At 46.4% G+C, this 19,172-nt stretch overlaps 1 long non-coding RNA gene across 1 annotated transcript in view; it reads left to right on the top strand.

Annotated features, from left to right (window-relative positions):
• LOC122384901 overlaps positions 1–11,125 on the top strand; it is a 64,258-nt gene extending 53,133 nt beyond the window's left edge. Inside the window, exons 2-3 of the long non-coding RNA XR_006257116.1 lie at positions 9,812–9,937; positions 11,021–11,125. This is a non-coding gene — a long non-coding RNA (uncharacterized LOC122384901). The remainder of the gene's footprint in view (positions 1–9,811; positions 9,938–11,020) is intronic.
• Positions 11,126–19,172: the final 8,047 nt, after the last annotated feature.

The raw sequence follows: 19,172 nt of genomic DNA, 5'->3' as shown, positions 1-19,172 counted from the left end.
CGCGATATCGATAACATAACGAAAGACATAGGCGACTTATAACATACTTGCAATGATGACGTCACACATGCGTGACGTGACGTGACCTCGTCATTTCTGAGTTACTGTATGATGCACGAAAGACACTGGTATACCTATGCAAAGTTTCATCGCAGTCGGTCTACGCATTAACAAGTTATGGGCAAAACATTTTTTCGCGTTGACCCCCGGCCATCCGTGAGGCCGTTTCCAACCATAGTGCACTAGGGCGATGTTGGCTGAGACCGCCACTGGGGCGCGGGTTATTTGAGCCACATTTTCTTCTCTGCGGCTTTGACACCAACTATCGGTCTGAGTCATCTCAGGTCATGAAACGTATCAAACAGTTTTGTTGTTGTTGTTGTTGTTGTTGTTGTTGTTGTTGTTGTTGTTGTTGTTGTTGTTATTATTGTTGTTGTTGTTGACAATTAGTTAAGATAAAAACATGCAAGAGCGCTGAAATCACCATGGCTGCGTTTAGCTCAACGATGCAAATCGACTGATATGCAACGTCACGTTATTTGTGACCAGGCACGTACCCAGGATTTCACCCAAGAGGGGGCCACCTGCTTCCGAAGGGACCCTTAGGTCACCCGGGGGCCCCCAGGCCGCCCAGGCGACCAGGGGCCCCCAGGCAACCAGGGGCCCCCAGGCAACCAGGGGCCCTCAGGGGTCCAGGGGCCCTCAGGGGTCCAGGCAACCAGGGGCCCCATGCGACAAGGCCCCCGCTACCAGGGGCCCCCTTGGCGACTAGGGGCCCCAGGCGATCAGGGATCCCATTGCGACCAGAGGCCCCCATAGCACCCCATGTCAAATATTGACACACCGGCACCAATTTAAGGAGTCGCGCTGCCACAATGGGGTTTGAAGGCTCCCATAATTGGGTCCCTGGCACCCATATTAGGTTCGAAATGTCACGTGACGGGGGTGCCATGGACCCTTGAAATGCGATTTAACCCGCGCCCCGTTGGGCTCTACCGAGCAACGCGCCCCGTTGGGAAGGGGGGCCATTTTGGCCCCCCCCCTAAGATCTCGAGAACCACGCAACCTAGCGACAAGCGGCAAACGGTGTTGGATAGCCCTATCAGGGAACTACCTTGTGACCCAATTTTATTGACCTAGGTCAAACCGATGACGTCACAGGTCAGGTCAAAGGTCCAATTTTCACCGTTTACAGGCATTTCAAGAAATGCGTTGTAAAATCGAGTAAAATGCATTTCATTGAAAATCATCGATGGGGAAATGTTCTTCAAACACATATTTTGCTATTTGAGGTCACTGATACCAGGTCAGGTCACAGAGGTCAGGTCACTGGGGGGTCACAATATGAAAGTGTCGTGTGATACATGTTTTATGGTCCATTTTACATGACAAATGCGATTATGTGGGTCAGGCAGCCTTTGGGGCCAGCTTAGGTCACGTTTTGGTCAAGGTCAGGTCAAGGTCAGGTCAAGGTCAGGTCAAATTAGGTCAAATTACAAAGTTGATATTTTTGCATAAAATGGGTATCGAATCGATGCAGCTCGTCACGGGGAGTTCAATGGTGGTCTTTGTTATTCCGTACGTAGTCTAGAATTGCTAAAAATTGAGTTCAAAAATTTGACGTCATCATTTTTGAACAGTTTTTTCGCTATAACTTGGCCAAAAAACGAGATATCGATCTGAAATTTTGTATGTATATAGAAAGGCGCAGGGAATATCACATATATTTCGTTTTTTTAATTTCAGAAAATTTTTGGATTTTTTTAGTTTTTCTAAAAAAAAATCATTTTTTTAATTTTTTTTTTGGGTCAAAAACCCAAAATTTTGAAAATCCGAGATAGCAGTTTTGTAGCGCTGGTTTTTGTCTACTAGAACATATAAAGAGCTTTGAAATTGCTTGATAACTGTAGATTTGGTGAGCGTTTCAATATTGCATGTTTTTTGCTCATTTTTGCTCGAACATGACCTCAGTTTGACCTCAATAACTCCTGACCTAAGGTGACCTAAGACTTGAAATTTTGTGTGAAGGTGTCAAATTGATGCCCGGGAAGGTACTGAAAATTTGGCGGCGCTGCGCGCCGCCGTTATCTTGCTATTCAGGAAAAACCACAGGGGGGGGGCAAAATGGCCCCCATGGGGCGAGGGTTAAATACCAAAAAAGGTGCCCGACACCGAAATCTGTACCTACCTGGCTCCTTTGAAGATGGGAGGCCGGGGGTTTCCAGACACCCCTGCACTGTGACGTCATTTAATCAAGGGAGTCCTAGCACCCTTTTTCGAGAGTCTGGCTCCCTTCAGGGTGTCCTGAAGATAGTGGGACACTAGTTTCAGGGCAACCAACTCCCTGTTCGTGACGTAATGGTATCGGGCTCCCTTCAAGCGTATATGCGACGGATGTTGCTGACTCCCTTGAAGGTATCAGTGGACCCGCTAATTGGTATGTGAAGCATAGGCGTTTCCAGGTTTGACTTTGTTGGCGGTCTCACTTATTTTAGTCGGGTTCACTGTAAAACTATGCATTTCAGAGCCCATGAGACCTCTTTTTGTGATAATTTATTATATTTTGTCTCGATCACCACGTCTCGATCCGCCTCTGCGCCGTTGCCGGCAAAGGAGCCAGGCTCCCTTGAGACGTCATGATCACGCGGCGACGTGCACGTCGCCATTTCCGGTTGAGGTGCTCGCGTGGTGAGTGTGACTGCACAGTGCATTCCGTGATAGTCTGGCGATTCCTTTGAAGAGGAGAAGCACACTGGGAAAACTTAACCCTCGCCGGCACAGGGGGGGGGTTGATGCACCCCCCCTAAGGTTTTTCGCGAATAACTCGCGTAAAAAGCGGCAGATCGCGACGAAACTTTCAGTACCCTCGCATTGATCAATTCTACATCTACCCTGAAAATTTCATGACCCTGACCCCAATGACCTTTGACCTGTGACCTCTTTTTTGTGACCATGTTTGGCCGAAATCGCGGTTCGGCGCATGTCTGCTCGCATTAGCCGCGCGTTTGCAAGCTTTTCGTGGTTTCAAACGTTCAAACATGTGAGTTGATGTTGCTCTTATGCATTAGGGTGGGTGTCAAGGTCACCTGAAGGTCAGGTCAGGTCATTGACCTTTGGTGACCTCGGGTGACCTCGGTTCACTTTTTCGAGTTTTACATGTTTCTAGGCTAGTTTTTGGAGCTGAATTCGAATTTAGCAACCATTTGAATATTTACGAAGTAGTTTTGGTGCCTTCGTAACATGTTACGAAGCTGTCCGAGGCAGTTGACACGCATTACGAATACCCGTCACAACCCCTACCGGTTGACCTGACCTGACCTGACCCGACCTGGTTTAAATGCTGAAAGACAACATCTATGATCAAAACTAACGCGATATTCGTGATCAGCACCCCGGAAAACCACATAGCAGCCACATTTTACGACTTTCTAACAGGTCCCGATTTTCCCGGTTTTCGGGTCATTGACCTGACCTGGAAGGTCACCCGATGACCTAGGACCTTAAAATTGGGTATCATCGGCTTCCTCTCGTGACGGGCAGCACGCTCGTTTTTCCGCGAAGCTCTAGCTCGATCAGGGGCCAAACGCGAGGGGGGTCTACCACCCCCCCCCCTTGTGCCGTCGAAGGACTCAAAATGGCCTGTGCCGGCGAGGGTTAAAGGTAGTGTGCCAGCTTTCCTGGACCATATGGAGTTAACCCGCGCACCGACGGGGGTCTGCACCAACTTCGCACCGACGGGGGGGCGGATGACCGCCCCCCCTGAGATCTCGAGAACGAAGCAAGATAGCGACAAGCGGTAAACGGCATCGGATACGCACGGCCAAGATCTACAATTTTTACAAAGGTCATTTTCAGGTCAGGTCAAAGATGACGTCACAGGGGTCGAAAAAGTCCAAATGGCGGCGCTGGATATGGAGAGTTTTTCTCGAATAACTTTCGAATTAGTCAATATAGGAACAAACTAAGGGCATCATCGTGATCCTCTCGTCAATCCGCATCGAATGATATATATGTTGACCTCGAAAGGTCAAGGTCAAAGGTTGACCTCAGGTCACGTGACCTCGAGGTCATCATGTATATCATTCGATGCGTCTTGACGAGCTGAACACAATGAGACCATCCACGCGTCTGTATCTTGTTCCTGTACGGAGTTATTGGCCAAAAACCTTTGGTGACCTTTGATGACGTCACATGACCTCACAGCTGCCCAACAGCAAAACAGACCTCAAGGTAGTGAAGGTTGATCGTATAAGAAGTCATGTATGGTATATGGGGCCATTCCGACCCGTTTTAGTGGTAAAAACAGGGAGTTGATTTTTCCCCCATTGACTTATAATGGGGAGGTCGCGAAATTGACCTGACCTTAGGTCACCGATATCAAAATTCCGAGATATACAAATTGTAGCTACTAATGATCTAATAATATCCTGCGACTTTCAAAGGCCTCCGACATCTACTGTAGCTCTGGCACGGTGACAAAGTTGCAAAAAAGTGACTTGAGGTTGGGTCATTCAAAGTGACCTGGTGACCTGACCTTAAAAGGAAGGAGGTTCAAACTTGCACACCATGTGTAAAATTGATGAGGTTATAGTCATACCAAATTTCGCGGCGCTACGCGCCGTGGTTTTCCCGCTATTCGCGAAAAACCTCAGGGGGGCGGATATCCGCCCCCCCCGTCGGTGCGCGGGTTAATGACCAGGATAAGGATAACCGGATTTTTAGAACTTATCCATACCTTTAAAACTCATGGAAACGTTTTAAATTCTTCAAATTTTGAGTACCCCAGTGCGAAATACGCCCTGACGGGTTGTCGGTCGTACCCCAACCACATTTCACACCACTATGAACAATAAATGCACACACTAAAATCGCTATTACCGATAAGCTCATCCAATCAAGTTTCGATAAACCCGTTCATCATCATCTCCTACGGTTTTGAACACGCCTGCTATGTGGCTTCTGCTCATACTTTGTGGTGCGGTGGTCTGACGCGCTCTGACCAGGGGTGGATAATTGTGCCGAGTTGGGGTAGCACGAGCTTTCCCAATTCCACGCCGGCTTGGCTTTAGGGCCGTAACAGACGGCGGAGGTCAAGGTCACCGCTAGGGCGGCGGCGGATTTGCTGCGCCCGTGCTACCCCAACTCAGCACATTTGTCCAACCCTGGCTCTGACTTCGGCCAAGAAAAATGCGTCAGCTGATCATCGTCATTTCTGCCACTTTCGTGTGGTGAGATGGGTTCATAGCTTAAGATTAGTGTGTTACCCCCTCACATTGCCCCACCAGACAGTGATAAACATACTTATCCGTGTTGGGCGTTTGATTGAGTGTGGGGTAGGCAAACACGAGTTGGGTCACTGGCCAGCTGCCAATTGACAATTTGCTACTTGGCTCTTTCAACTCTGAAAATTACAAAACTCTGGCTTTTCCCGTAGCCATGAACAGTTTTTGAACAAATTATTTAATGTTTCTCGGTAAATCCATGTAAGACTCCTAACAAAAACGTATTGCAGAGAAGGTAATTTTGTGAAAAGTTCACGTTTTGACTGGGGGGGGCAAATGTTGGCCACTGGGGGGGGGGGCAATCCGCTCGACTGGGGAGGCAATTGCCCCCCCCCCCCCAGTTAACATGTTAGACGAGGCCCTGAAGTACTTACTGAAGCGTCTCGTCGCGTTCTTTCGTTTGCCGCCTCGTGCGTTTCGCTGCGCCTATTGGTTCTCGAGTTATCGGCTGGGGGCGTTTAACGCCCCCCCCCCCCAGCAAACGGTGGGTGGCGAAATACCCCAGCAACTGCCGGGTTAAGCCTTCTCATCCGCAGTATGCAGCTGCCGAGACTTCGGCGTAGCTCACGCTTAGACCACGGGGCCCTTATCTGCGCGTACAGCGCACACGTTCGGTCTCTGCTGGAGTACGGCAGCGTAGTATGGTCAGGCACTGCTGATACCCATCTGAAACGTCTCAAGCGAGTCCAGCATAGGTTCCTCACGTGGCTGGCGTTCCGATCGGACCGGCCCAGCGTTGACCTGAGTTACGGGGCGCTTTTAGCTCAATTTAACCCGCGAGTTGCTGGGGGGGGGGGGCGTTAAACGCCCCCACTTTTTTCGCCGGGCCACAGCATAAAAACGGCGCGCCGCAGGCGCGCCAAATTTTGGATACCTGTAGAAAATTGATTGAAGTTTATTGTGACAAAGTTTCAAAAAAATCGGTCGGAAAATTTTGGAGATATCGAGGTTTTAGTGACGTCATGATTTCTGAGTTTTCGACCAAAAACGGCATATGTTCAAAAAATCATATAAAATCACAGAATAGACATACATACATGCCTTAAACGCCATTAGACTGCAAATACCATTATCAATCAAATGGCTATCTTCGTTTATTGATTATCGTTCCGCATTTTCCAAATTCTTGAACTGAATCTTGGCAATTTCTCGTGACTACTTCACGACCATGATACATGAATTTCTTAAATTGAACTTTTTGAGCCAAACACGTACACATATGATAAAATGAATGTCACCATCGTGTTCTACGCCCCAAATTACCTATAAAACATGTGTCACAGGCTGCGAATATCAGTTTTGATTTTCGGGGATATGTGCCTACCCGGTTGACCTGACCTTGACCCTGACCTATGCTTGACTGACCCCTATATGAAGCTGACACTCTTGTAGGCCTTATAAGATGGATTGTGCACCGTTTTGACAGAGTTTATGGCGAGAGGCGCCCATTGCGAAGTCCTGAAGTCCATGTTACTGAAAGCCCGATTTCAGGTGTTTGACCTGACCTTGACCCGACCTGTGACCTCAAAATTCAACTTTAAAGTACTCATCTGAAGCGTCTCGTCGCGCTCTTTCGTTTGCCGCCTCGTGCGTTTCGCTGCGCCTATTGGTTCTCGAGTTATCGGCTGGGGGCTTTTAACGCCCCCCCCCCCCAGCAAACGGTGGGTGGCGAAATACCCCAGCAACTGCCGGGTTAACATGTGCTCAGTTAACCCGCGCCCCGTTGGGCTATTCAGCCATACGCGCCCTGCTGGGGGGGAGGGGGGGTCAGATTCTGCCCCCCCCCTGTCGAACTTCCGAACCGATGGTCGTAGAAAGACGGGGAAAACGGCAATAGAAAGCTCTCAACAAGGCGGATCTAAAAAGCCCAAATATTTTTGCTTAAGAAGGTCAGAGGTCAGGTCAAGGTCAGGTCAAGGGTACAAAATGCAAGTTTCTACATTATCGGCCTTGCACCAAAGTTGCCGAAGAATGGACTGAGAATGATTGCCCAAAACGTGTTCTTAGGCTACCAGGACAATATTCGTTGCATACAATATCATGCATAGGTCAAGGTCAAGGTCAGGTCAGGTCAGGTCAGGTTAGGTCACCAAAAACAAACTATAGAAAAGGGCATGTGCGACACATGTCTTATGGGTCACTTTATTCATATAATTCAATAAGCACAGTGCACACTCAATAAGTGATATGGACCACCTCTGGATGAATTTCAGGTCGAGGTCAGGTCAAGGTCAGGTCAAGTGAGGTCAAATTTTGAAGTTGGTTGTTAAGGCCAAAAAAGGTGTCTATCTGATGCAGTTTTTTACGGCGAATCGAATGGTGCTATTTTTGTTTCCGTACGAGGTCTAGAACTTCAATTTTTTTTTAATTTTGTGTGTCGTGACGTCATAAAACTTTGAATAACTCCCACATTTTTGAATCGATTCTTCTGAAAATTTGTATGTAGGTGCACATAGACCACTTCTGACATATATTCCGGTTTTTCTATACACCCAAAATTTTGGATTTTATAATTATTTTCCCCAAAAAGTCAGTTTTTTTTTAGAAAAAAATTGGGTCAAAATCCAAAATTTTCAAAAAACGGAGATGGCCATTTGATAGAAAAAGTAGAATCACGAATAACCTTTTTGTTACGTCTTGATTCCTCTAAAAATAAAGATGTTAGCGGCGTTTGAAATTTTGCCGTTTTTGAGGCGAAAATGGCAAACATGACGTCACTAAAACGTCATTTCTAAAACATTTCTGACGGATTTCGCTCAAATTTTCAGGGAACGTGTGAAATTGATGTATGATAAGGTCCTAAAAGTTAAACGTCGCTGGCGTGACGCGTTTATAACCCTCGCCCTGGCAGGGGGGGGGTCGATGCGACCCCCCCTAAGGTTTTTCGAAAATAGCGTAAAAACGCCGGCGCGCAGCGCCGCCAAATTTGGCACAGCCTATGGGGCAACCTTTTTACATATAACCTGAAAATTTCAGGTCCGGGTGACCTTGGGTCAGGTCACCAGGTCAGAAAAACCGGTACAAGGTCATGGTCAAATTTCAATTTTCTTTTTGCACCTGTCCAACTCACAGTTTTTGACTGATTTCCTTCAAACTTTCAGAATGTGCTAAGTTCACCGAGTTGTATAACATATAGTTCGGGTTTTTTGAGGTCACTGACCTGAGGTCAGTTAGAGGTCATTACGTCGTAATGTTAAGCCTATGGGGAAATACTAAATTCGGAAAATACTGGAGATATCCGCTTCGTTCTATCACTTTTGTGCTTTGAAACCACAGTACTTAACAGCAGGTCACTTGGTGCTTCTTTGTTTGGTGTACTTATACATGGGTCAGGTCAAATGAGGTCAACTGAGGTCAAATGACGTTTTTGCCAATAACTTGGCACATAATGACGCTAGAGCTTAAAAAACGGTATCATTGTGTTCCTGCTGATCAGCCGAATCGAATGATATGGGACATGATGCAATTTGGTTAACTTGAACTTAATTGATTAATTAAAGTTTACTTAAAAATTAAGAAAAACTTTAAGTACACTTAAGCAAGCTAAAAAGTATATCATTCGACGCGCCTTGACGTGCTGAGTTCACTGGTGCTTTTCTTTTTGCTCTATCTTAATTAGATCAAAAGTTATAAGCGAAAAACTTTTGACCTGTTTTTAGCGAAATTTTTACATTTATTCCCCCCAAAACCCCCCTAAATATTGACCTAGAGCAATCAAATTTGCACAGGGGCGAGAACTCCAGGAGGCCCACCTACCTACCAAATTTGGTGTTTCTAGGTGCCATAGGAGCCAATCGCGAGGGGGGGGTCGCATCGACCCCCCCCCCCCCCCCTGCCAGGCCGTGTTATGAAAAATGCCCTGCCAGGGCGAGGGATAAGGTATTGGCGAAAAACGGGAGGGGAGGGGCAGATTCTGCCCCCCCCCCAGCGGGGCGCGGGTCAAAGCTAGATTTATCAAGCATGACAATATGTTTTTGTACAACGTGCATCACAGCCGCATTGACTGCCCCGATCTTGTATCGATGTTTGGCCTGTCCGTGCCATCCCGATCAACTCGCAATCTTTTTCTCTGGGCCACACATTTTGCCAGGGTCAACACTGTCCTTCGTAGCCTTCTCTCCCGAGTACCGGCACATACCAACTCCTTTCTCAGATCCTGTCCATCTGCTGACTTTTTCACCTCTACTCACTACTCCTTCTTGACTGGAGTTCGAACTTTCGCGAGTCGAGGTGGCACGTATATGTCAAGCCGACCTGTACTAACTGTGACTCAGTGCAATACTTTTTTGTGCATGTACGAGTATGTGTGTATAGGAGTATTTTGACAAACGCTGCGGTGGTTCATAAACATAAATTAAACAAACATATGTACAATGAGCAGATACATTTCTGCCGATGAATTATTAGAAAAATCACCGTATTGTCTCATGCTCAGGGCTTTATCGCCTTTCCCTGCCCCTTCATCAGTAATGAGATTAAGCGTGACCCCTTTGCTTGTAGATAATGACGATGTTTATGGATGCACACAGGGGACGTTGGAATAAGAAAGATGTGGCGGTAAAACGCGTTCAGTACCGCACAGAAGAGGAACAACGGCGAATTGAAAAGGAAATCAACTGCCTCAAAAAACTTGAAGATAACGCGAATGTCATCAGGTAATAAGATCGAATGTCCGGAATAAATAAAAATCATAAAAATATAAACTGGGAACACATGCCATAAATGAGTTCATACGAGTGAACTCATACGCACAGTCTCCGCGCCGGATGAAATGAACGGATGAAATGAACGATTCATTTTGTGAGTGCGGTCCCCCGTGTAGCCGCTAGCCTGGCTGGGCTCGGTCCGCCGCCTCATGTCCCGTGCCGTCTGCTCCGCCTGGGTGCGTGTGGGTTTCGGGTGGCGGGCACGACTCTTGCCGGCTTGCGGGAAGTTATGTTTTCATGTGTCTGTCCGTTGCATGTGGGTCTGATGGCATCTGCATTCGCACCGTGCTCCTTTGTTTCGACGCCGAAAGCCCCATCTTTATCCACATTATCAACACATGCCTCATCTCTTGTGACTTCCCCAAACCTGGAAACACTCCCCGGTGTTCCCTATTTTCAAATCCGGTGATCCTTCCATGCCTCCAATTACCGCTCTAATTTCCTTGTAGGTAAGTACACACTACACATACCTGTCATCTATGCGCTTTTCCGCGGCGCTGTAGCTCTATTGGTTCCCGAGTTATGTGTTGGCTTCTTGGAAATTGTCGACATTCGACCTGGAAATCGGCGAAATTTTGCCTTCAAAGACCTCTGGTGACCTTTGACCTGACCCAAAACGTGACGGAAGTGATTTCGTCATTATTTTTGGCGCTCTTTCGAACGCTGCCTTCCGCGTATCGCTACGTGGCCCAGGAGCCGAGTTAGGTGGGAGGGGGGGTGTTCAAACACCCCCCCCCCCAGCAGGGCGTGGAAATCCAGGACCCCCAGCCTGGCGCGGGTTAAGCAAGTGCGGAGATGCCGAGCTGCAAACAAATGTAAAAAATGACGCATTAGACACTGAAAGTGGCGCTTGGAAACAATTACATGGCCTCTCCTCTTTCGGGCGAACGTAATTCTTGACTCGCGCCGGGGGGTGTTTTGACATTCCCTTCGGTTTTCGCGGATGTCTAAAAGAAAAAAAAAAACGGGCGGCACGGGGAGCCGCTGTTTTCTGTGGCTGTTGTTAACCTTATGTTCTTTTTCATTTTCAAGGTACTATCACGTGGAAATGTCACCACATTTCTACTATATCGCAATGGAGCTGGCAGTCGGTACAGTGGAAGACTACGTGAAGAAAACGAAGCATTTCTCAGATGTTGAGGAAATGACCATTCTCCGAGGTTCATCTATTGGACTTGAATGGTTGCACGACCGGGACATCCGTAAGTAGTAGCCTAAGCCGCGAATTGCCATGGGCAGAGGCGTTTAACCCGCGCCCTGCTGGGGGGGGGGGTGTTTGAACACCCCCCCTTGTGGTTTTTCGCGAATATCTCAAAAACGGCGGCGCGGAGCGCCGCCGTTTTTGGTACACCTTATCATACATCAATTCTACACATGTTGTGAAAATTTCAGACCAAGATCATTCAAGGTCAGGTCACCAGGTCACTTAAAGTGACCCCACCTCATAAAAAGTTTCAATGTCTGTCATAGCTACACCGAGTGACCGATCGCTTTACAACTTTCAGCGATTGCTAAGAGCAATAGCATGTACAAAATGTATATCTCAGAATTTTGATATCGATGACCTAAGGTCAGGTCAATTTTGCGACCTCCCCATTATAAGTCAATGGGAGAAAATTGAAATGCGCCTCTTTTGGACCAAAGACATTATAAACACTCCCAAACACCGAATTACAAGTGGCTTAGACACACTGAACATGAAAATGGTGTCCGTGACCCTTGGCTGTGCCCTGAGGTCATCTTAGGTCACGAATGGTATCTAACAGTTTTTCGTAAATAACTTTTGATAGAGGCATGCTAGAGCGATGAAAACGCCTTATATGTGTTCAGCTCGACGATACGGATCGACTGATATGCAACATGACCCTTTCCGGTCAGGTCATGACCTTGACCTGAGGTCAAATTTTCAAGTTGACCTTTCAAGGTCAAGTTATAGTCCATTCGATGCGTCTTGACGAGAGGAACACGATGCCGGTAAAAGTAAGCTCGTGCAAGGCCTGGGTCAAAAGTTATTGCAGAAAAACTGTTTCCGAAAAAATCGGCTATTTTTGCAGTTTTTGCCCCCTGCAGGCAAAACTGTTGACGTTAGGTCAAATCTGAGAGAATTGCTCAGAAAGGGCGTTAATAGGGCTATCGAATGCACTTTTCCGCGGCGCTATAACTCTATTGGTTCCCGAGTTATGCGTTGGCTTCTTGGAAATTTTCGACATTCGACCTGGAAATCGGCGAAATTTTGCCTTCAATGACCTCTGGTGACCTGACCTTTGACCTGACCAAAAAATTGACTGAAGTGATTTCGTCATTATTTTTTGCGCTCTTTCGAACGCCGCCTTCCGCGTATCACTACGTGGCCCAGGAGCCGAGTTACAAGGGGGTGTTCAAAACCCCCCCCCCCAGCAGGGCGTGGAAATCCAGGACCCCCAGCCGGGCGCGGGTTAACCCGCGCCCCAGTGGCGGTCTCGGCCAACTTCGCCCTAGTGAGGGGGGGGGGCATATGTTACCACCCACCTCTAACTCAAAAACTAAGAGGGCTAGAAAGACGCGGTAAAAAGCAGTCGATAGCTCTTAATACGTACGTTTGAAAGTATTTCGGTCATTTTTCACCTTAGAGCAATATTGGGGTCACCAGAGGTCATCAAATATCAAAATTTGCCTATTGTCATTATATTTTTCAGAAAACATGCCGCTATCTCAGGAAGTATGGTAGCTAGAAAAACGCATGGAATAGCAATCGATAGCTTTTTAACTCTTCTTTTGAAAAGGTCATTATCAATATTGTCCTCAGGTCAACGGTTTAGCCTCCAGAGGGCAAAAACTCCAAAAATAGCTGTTTTTACGAAAAGTGTTTTTCGACAATAACTTTCGACTACAAAAAACACGAAATTTCTATCGCCAGAATCGTGTTCCCCTCACCGAGACGCGTCGAATGAACTATAATTTGACCTTGAAAGGTCAACTTAAAAATTTGACCTCAGGTCAAGGTCATGACCTGACCGGAAAAGGTCATGTTGCATATCAGTCGATGCGTCTCAACAAGACAAACACAATGAGACCATCCCCAGCGTTCTATCTCTTTCCAATCGCGAGTTATTGACAAAAAAAACTGTTTGTAGCCTCAAATGACCTCGGATGACCTTTCTAGAGGCTATCAGCAAAAATGACACCTTGGTCATCACGAGTGGACTAAATCATTGTGATTCAGAAATATTTGGACTGTTCCTATGCGTACACACGGATCTAGAGGCATTTTCATTTTTATCCATTGACTTGTAATGGAAAGGTCATGCCACTGACCTGACCTTAGGTCACGGATATAAAAAAAATCCGAGATATACAAATTGTAGGCTCCCATAACAGCATGCAATCCACCAAGTTTAAAACCTTTCTGACAAACACTGCAGGCTGGACATGATTGCAAACTTTTTTTAAGGCTTGGTCAGTTAACTTGACCTGGTGACCTGACCTGACATGACCTGGGGTCAAAAATTTCACACATTGTCCAAAATTGATGTACCAAAAGCTACCCCTAGTGGCGCGGCGCTACGCGCCGCGGTTTTTTATTCACACGCGAAAAACGCGACAGGGTGGTAACATATACCCCCCCCCCACTGGGGCGAAGGTTAACGCCCCACTTTTGTCGCCGCACTGTAGCATAAAAACGGCGTGCCGCAGCCGCGCCAAATTTCGGGTACCTGTAGAGAATTGATTGAAGTATATTTTGATAAAATTTCAAAGCAAATCACCTGAAAAATATTTCAGATATAGGGGTTTAAACTTTAAATCATGTCTTGATTTCTGAGGTTCTGATCAAAAACAGCATATGTTCGAAAAATATTGTAAAATCACATAACAGACGTAGTGGAGAATGGGGTAATTTGGCCGTTTTTTTTTAGAAAACGATGTAACTTAAAATTGACGACGTATTTCTGCATTTTATCAACGCTGGCAGGTGTCGCATTCTTTTTACTTTACTGGACAGTAAACCTGAAATGATTACGGAGCGAGCGAAGCGAGCGTAGTCTTTCCTTAGAAACGAGAATTTCTGAGTATGAGCGGCCGGCCGTGCGGACGCTTGTGCGAGGCTTATATCTCAGCAACCACTTGACCAATTTACACGCGGTAATTTTTGTAAGGTAGCTTCATTCCTTTTACCAAGTATTCGACTATTCCCGATGCATGTCGTCGACCCCTTATGCACGTGCCACGTGCAAAACGAAGAGATCTCACTTTTGAAACAGTTGCAATATCTCGTTAACTACTGGACCGATTGCTCTGAAAGTTGGCATGTAGGTAGGCACCCACCAGGCCATGCATATCCATATGCCACAGTTGGGGTGCTGCTGAACGTGCGCACGTGCAGGGGTTGATTCCAGATCTCGAGAATGTCTGAACCGATTGCGCTGAAATTTGGTATATAGTTAGGGATCGGTTAGAAGGGTGCCGTGCACAAGTCAGTTGGGACCCATTTCGCACGCGCGCACGTGCAGGGTGACGCTTCCAGATCTCGAGAACGGCTAGGCCGATTGCGCTCAAATTTGGCACATCGCTAGAGACCGGTTAGTAGGGTGCCGTGCACAAATCATTGGAGGTACCCCTCGCAATTTCGCACGTGCAAGGCCCACCCACTCGCTCGCTCCGTTAGTCGCCCCAAAAGGCGTTATACTGTTAGAGTAACTACTTATATTGAAACTGTGACGTATTTCAAAGGTCTGCAAGGCGGCCAAATTGACCCACTAGCAGGGTCATTTGGCCGGGGTGTGGGACAATTTGGCCGGTGTTAGTTTGAGGTCGGACTTTTCTGTTATATATGGCGATTCAGCTTCAGGTTCAGAAATGACGTGTGTCCTACGACGCATTTGCCGCATTTTGGAGGTTGATTCAGGGGTCACAGGGGTAAAAAATAGTCAAAATAGCTGCTCTGGATGTGAAGACAGTTTTTTACGAATAATTTACGCACTTCGTTGCGTTTCCGCAACACAAGCAAGCGTCGACGTGATCAAATCTTGAGAATTGTGTAATGGCGACTCACCGATGAAACAAGTTTCAGCGCGTTTAGCATGGTTGTGCGCATGATGCTACGCCGTTACATGTCTGTGCGGCCGGTAAGTTACCATCCACACTGAAAACAATTTAAGCCAAGGCCGGCGAGTAAACCGGTTAATTTATTTATTATTATAATAATAATATTATTAATATAATATTATTATAATAAGGCTAATTTATTTGGTATTTTGTTGGTACACTGAAAACAATTTAACCCAAAACTGGCGAATAAACCGGTGTCTCGCGGGTGCCCCTATCCGCAACCATTTTTTAACCACCCTCCCAAGAGTCAATTTAGGACAAAACACTTTAGCAATTCACTCTGGAGAGTAGTAACCCTCCACGACTATTCGCGCACCAGTGGCTCGCGACCCCTCCATCGAAAGGTATTCATTGACGCCTACCTGGCAGCAGCGCCCCACAAACCCCTAGGAGATGGGGTTACCCTCCGCGCCTACCCTTCGCCGACCAAGTCACGAGGGTAAAAAAAACTCCCACGCTTGACCATATTTGCGGGAAAATATCTATATTATAGCAATCTCACACCTAGAAAACATCGGTGGGAAAGGTCAAATCGAATTCCCATAGAAAATTCGACATGACCCAGTCACCGGCAGTCATACAGACCGCCCGAGATTAAGAAGATGTCTCGCGACTGCTTTCGTGACCTATATTACAATCAAAATGGTTTCACTTGGTAGTTTCGGAAGAAAAAGCGTCGTCAGTCGTCCCGTGATGAATATTGCAGAGGTTTTAAAGATGCACCCTAGCAATTGTACTTTCGCCCCCACTTGGAAACCGCCAAACAATGTGCCAACATATCATTGGTTCAAAAAAAAGTTAAAAAATTGTTGTAATTCAAAACTGTATGAGACAACGCCATCTAGTTGTAACAGTAGATCCAACTCCTTCAGGGCAGGTTATGTAAAGGTTCGCCATCCACGGATACGCGTTTACGATATCTCGAGTAGTTCCAACTCTTTCAGTGAGGGCTATGCCAATGACTCGACACCCGCGGGGACAATATCCGGTGCTGGGTAGCTACCTTACTGCAGACTGTGGGTACGGTGCATATTTACGAGTAATAAGGCAGGCAAGTCTGCTTACCCTCTAGCTAGAATCTGGACATGGCGAGTTAATACACATATACCACCCGCAGAGCAACGCTTAATTCGCCAGCTTCGGGTAAAATTGTTTTCAGTGCAGAGCTCCCAGAGGGAAGTGGAAGGTCCCGTCAGTGATGACGTCACGAAAACTAAAATAAGTAGACTAAGTGATTAACCCGCGCCACACTGGGGTCTTTTTATAACGCGCCCCACTAGGGGGGGGGGGGCTATTTATAGCCCTCCTCCTAACTCCGAAACTACTGGGCCGATTGTCAAAATTCAAACGGCGTCTGATAGCCCTGGAAAACTGTCGAGCGAAACCTAATTTTGTTGACCTCGAGGTCACTGATGACGTCACAGGACAGGTCAAAGTAAAAATTATCGACGTTTTAGCTTCTTAACTATTTGAGCTCTGGCCGCCGGCTCAAAAGTCGGATCAGGCTCATTTTTGGTTTACACACTCATAAATACATGCCTAAGATACCCTGAGGGTACCAAAATTGTACTTCGAATTTTTCAGGTCACGGACAGGTCATCTTAGGTCACGGAAATATTATATTTAATCGGTCATGTGACACATGTTTTATGGTCCATTTAGACCATATATTTCAAAATCAGTGTCTTCTGTGTCATATCAGGCCATTTTCAGCTGAGAAAAGCTGAGGTCAGTTCATTTTCAGGTCAAAAAAGGTCAAATTTTGAAGTTAAAATTTTTCAACAAAAAAGGTGTTTATCAGATGCAGTTTGAGCTCAGGAACACGATGGTGTTATTTATTTTGGTGTACGATGTCAAAAACGTACCGTAAAATTGATTTAAAAATTTGATAATGACGGATATTTTTACTATAAAGCGTATAACTTTGCTAGTTTTAAAGATATCGGGCCAAAACTTCCTAGAGTAGGTGACCGGTATGTGTTCTATCACATATATTCCGTTTTTTTTTTTTCGAAAAAGCAAAAACTTTTTTGAAAAAAATTGAATATATAAATTTTGATAGTTTATATGTACAATTTTCAATAATTTCAAAATTTTGAAAATCCGAGATAGCAGTTTGATAGCCCTGTTTATTCTGAGTCCTTTCATGCAAAGAAATCGGATCTATCTTAAAAACTGAGCTCTTGAGAGCGGTTGCCGTAGTTCAATGTTTTGCATTAAAATCGGCGGAACATGACGTCACTCTTACGTCATTTCCGGCCGATCTATGGTAGCTAGAAAGTTTTAATTTTGACACAAGATGTCAAATTAATGCAGGCGAAGGTACTGAAAGTTTCGTGTCGATACGTTGAGCGGTTTAGAAGATATTGCAGAAAAACGAGAGGGGGGCTATAAATAGCCCCCCCCCTAGTGGGGCGCGGGTTAATTATGTTGTAATGATTAATGTGTAAACATATTCTGCATAGTCCCTACCATAGCTAAAATATGCATTTTGTTAACAAATCATGCTGCTAAAAGGGTTTGTGACTATTTTCAAATATGACTACGGTCCCGTTGCGGTAACGCAACGAAGGACACATCGGAAAGACAGGGGTGTTGCGAAAACGCAACGAGGGGCACATTGGCAGTGCAGTGGAAATAGAGATATCAACAAGATATCTTGGCTCGCTACGCGTCGCGTTGGCCATAAAATAATTAAGGAGAAAAATTGGGACCGATTGGTGTTCGTCCCGTGATGATCGGACGTCTAGAAGCTTCGATATTCGCGAAAAACTTCTTGAACTTGCAAAAGTACTTGGTACTTGCTTGGTACTTGCAAAAGTACTCGGTACTTGCCAAAGTACTTGGTACTTGCTTGGTATTTGCATAAGTACTTGGTACTTGCTTGGTATTTGCAAAAGTACTTGGTACTTGTTTGGTACTTGTAATAGTACTTGGTACTTGCTTGGTACTTGCAAAAGTAGTCGGTACTTGCAAAACTTGCCACTCTATTCCCTCCTTTGGGATAATTCCGGGTTTGTCGTGTAGGGAAACTTGCCACTCTCCCCCCGCTCCACCTTCGGCATAATTCCGGGTTCGTCGGGTAGGAAAACTTGCCACTCTACTCCCCCCCACCCAGTTCCACACCCGACTGCACTCCCGCCCCCCCCCCCCATCGGGATATTTCTAAGTTTGTCGGGTAGGAAAACTTGTCACTCTTCTCCCGCCCCCCCTCCCACACACACACACAGCACCCCCCCCCCCCCAGTTCCCCACCCGGCTCTACTCCCGACGCCCCTCGGTATAAAAAACTTCCCCCTCCTTTGGGATAATTCCGGGTTCGTTGGGTAGAAAAACTTGCCACTCTACTCCCGTACCCCCCCTCTCCCCCCACAGCCATTTGGTATCGATCGGTGTTTGTCCCGTGTCACAATCGGTCGTCAATAAGCCAAGATATGCACGGCGAATTATTTCAATCGGCGCCGATCAGAATCTTTAGAACGGAGGTTCCCACGCTCATTTCTGGCCGTATCTCACTTTTCTGAGATATACGTCAAACTACGTATTTAAAACTACATATTCTACAGCCGAATCTTAAAACTGGGGGTACCTCACTCACAATCGCGCGTGAATCAGCCGCATTCCTGTGTCTGAAGCCAATGCTTAAGAGATATGTTGGTGCGGGGGTATCTCGCAGGCCCTAAGAGAAAAAGCTCGCTGCAAAAACTGAGCACTTCAAAAAACCCGCAAACCGACGCAAATAGAATAGTTATACAATAGACTTGCACTCGTGATACGCTTTGGTTTCTTTCTTTACCCCATCTTCCTCTCTTCCTCGTTCCCCCAACTCTTCCTCTCTGTTTTGTAGTCATGAGGGACGTGTAGGTATGTAAAGTGCAAGGTGCATTTGCACGTGAATGTTGCGAAACGTTTCACATTTAGGTACTCACTTAAACGGCTACAAACACTCATTTCTTTTTCTCTCGCAGATTATCGGGCTGTTCACTAACCCTCGCGGGCCCGGGGGGGGGGGGCGTTTTTCGCCCCCCTGGCGAATATTTGCAATAGCTCCCGAACGCTTAGGGATAGGAAAGCGAAACTTTCAGTACCTTTTCTCGGA

Source organism: Amphibalanus amphitrite, unplaced genomic scaffold (genome assembly GCF_019059575.1).
Source record: "Amphibalanus amphitrite isolate SeventyFive unplaced genomic scaffold, NRLGWU_Aamphi_draft 000202F_arrow, whole genome shotgun sequence".
Lineage (NCBI taxonomy): Eukaryota > Metazoa > Arthropoda > Thecostraca > Balanomorpha > Balanidae > Amphibalanus > Amphibalanus amphitrite.
The sequence above is the reverse complement of the archived record's forward strand: the minus strand, read 5'-3'. Positions and strand labels throughout refer to the sequence as shown.